Raw genomic sequence first — 2,776 nt, 5'->3', positions numbered from 1 at the left:
CAAAACATCAAATTACATCACAGTTCAAGGACAAATACTAATTCCTGATAGAAGATTCAAAATTCCTGAGGTAGAATTGTGATCCCCAGGGCTGGAAAAGAGGTCAGAACATGACAAAAGATGTAGAAACTATGCAGAATCTAGATGGCTATCAACAGTCTTCTTCCTCCTGCTTCATGGTCAGCTGCTGACAGTGGCAGCTCTTGGCTTAGAAAAGCCTACACAGATGTCCTGCTGTGCCACCAGTAAGTTTAACCTTGCACTTGAGATTTTATAACACCTAACACATCAAAAGGAAGAAAGTAATGGCAAAAGGTTAATTCAGAATGAAGTTACAGGTGGCACCATTCAAGATTGCTCATTTTCTGCAAACACGCTTTCTTTTAAAATGCAGTCAGAGCTGATACTTATGAACAGGACAGCTCACTCCAACTCCATAGATAGCCCACTTCCCCTCACACCATTCTGGTTCTTTGCTGCTGACTTCCCCCTTCAGTTTATCAAGGTTATAAAGGAAGACTAGAGGCTTGGCTTAACACTTAATCATCAATTTGATTTTTAGACTACTTTATGATGATTTATTCTTAATTTTCAATCCAGAAGTTATTCTTAAAACCTCTGAGAGTAGTTATTGTTAAGTTTCAGGTTTTGGGGGGAGGGGGTGTTTGTTTTTTAAACAAAGTAAAAGCTCAACAGTAAATGATGCAATCACTTGTCCCATTTAAAGACCAAAATCCAGCTGCCCCCCTCCCCAGTTCAAGCCAGTTGCCAGGTGCTCATGTACTGCAGAACCTTTCCAAACTTTGAGTTTCAGCTCAGCAATCACAAGCCAAATCATATATAAGTATTGATGTTTGCCACTCTACAGTTCAATTACATAAAGCATGAATGCAATCAACTCATTAGCTGTTTTTTATTGAGCACCAACATTCATTACTTACTTTTCAATTCTTTGATTAAGCAACATATTGCCTGTATTCCCAGTCTACATCTACCAGCTGATTAGCTCAATAATACTGATAATCTTCTCAAGTCAAAAGAGCTGGGAAGTAACTGAAATCCCTATGAGCAGACTCAATTTACTCCTTTTGTGTAAAACATCAATACACTAAACTACTAGCAATACAGTCCAACAAATGAAACTTCAAACGTGCTAAGTTAGAGAGTAATTTTAACAAAAAGTCACAGCAGGTCATTAAAATGCCCCTTAATTGTCTCTAGATCATACTCTGTTATCCTTCCACAACCTTCCTAGCATGCTGAGATTTTAAATCTCTTCTGACTGATGTAGGAACCCAGAACAGAATTGAAGTGTGATTGTCACATACAGAGTCTGAATGCCAAAGGTCAGAACAGCTTACTAGTATGCTGGCCCACTGCTCCAAATTTTATATCTTTTCTGTCCCTTGGTTATTGCCTGACATGATTTAACAACTGTAATTCCTTATTTAACGATGTCAAAGGTTTTTAGGAAATTGACTGTATTTCACCAACGATATATTTCTTCTTGATTACAGAGTGGTTAAAATGATTTTAAACCAAGACAGCAAAATAAAGCAGTAATAAAATCAATAAAAGGTGCTTAAAACATTCCTTCTATTAGGTAATGGCATTTAAAATATCCGTAGCTTGTAATGGCACTTAGGATATGCCCAAAAATCAATGAACTAAATTACTTATTGAACTAGTTAATTTGAACATTGAGTTTTATATGTATATTGATAAAACAAGCTAAAGGAATACCAGCTATATTCGAATTTCACGGTCAGATGTCTCCCTCTGCTGGGAAAAACATCTAAAAAGGAGAGCAATTTCTTTTTTTCCTTAAAGCAGCAACACTAAAGGATGTAACGTCTGAAACACTCCACAAGAGGTCTGCGATTCTTGCAGATTTTGTAAATGAATGCTGCTTTTGCTGAGATCCGCAGAGTGTGAAAAGATGCTAAGCAGCAATACAAAACTGTAGATTCCACCCGAAATACTGCCATTTGGTGAGCCAGTCTTGGAAAACATGCAAAAAAATGCTTAACATGAGAAAAGTGTAGAAAATAAGGGATACCATGGTGCTTTTAAAACAAGTGAGACTATCCTCAATCATTTTTGCTAATACTTTTCATATTAATAATTTCACTATAGTAGATTCAGGAATAACAGCCTCAGGTTCTTATTTCTTGCTAAAGGCAAAATACAAAAGACAAGCTCCGAGTCTTCCTGTTCCTGCTCCAGAAGTGCTAAAGCCCTGGCACACAGACCAGCCTAAACACTCAGTTTAGTTCTAAGTGTCTTTCTTCTTCACAGCGAGGAAGGGCGTGCTTCAGAGACCAGAACGTTCGCAAAGTAAAGAGGCCGAGGGATGCTGGCTGCAAAGTCAGCCCAACACAGCCCGCTCAGGGTAAAGCAAACACCAAGAAACACTTCCACCTATTCGTGTCGCCTTTTCCCGCTGCAGAGCTGCAGTGACTGGAAGCTCCGAGCCGGGTGAAGGAGCGGGGGCAGCCCTGGAGCTGCAGCCCCGCGCCCAGGGGAATGTGACATCACCGAGGCCGCTCTTCTCCTCTTTTTAAAGGTCATGGCGATGAAGACACGTTACTGACAGCGGGGAAAAAGCAAACGCCACACTCATCCCCCCCCGGAGCAGCGGGGGAGCCGGGCAGCCCTGCGGCCTGTCCCTAGAAGGGCTCCCGCTCAGACGCCCTCACAGGCCATCAGGTCAGCGGGCAAAGGAGCTGCCGCCTCCCCAGAGCCCCCCCCCACCCCCCGGGCAGGGCACGAAGCT

The sequence above is a fragment of the Chaetura pelagica genome, unplaced genomic scaffold (genome assembly GCF_000747805.2).
Source record: "Chaetura pelagica isolate M959 unplaced genomic scaffold, ChaPel_1.0 scaffold232, whole genome shotgun sequence".
NCBI classification, from domain to species: domain Eukaryota; kingdom Metazoa; phylum Chordata; class Aves; order Apodiformes; family Apodidae; genus Chaetura; species Chaetura pelagica.
Note: the sequence above shows the minus strand (reverse complement) of the source record.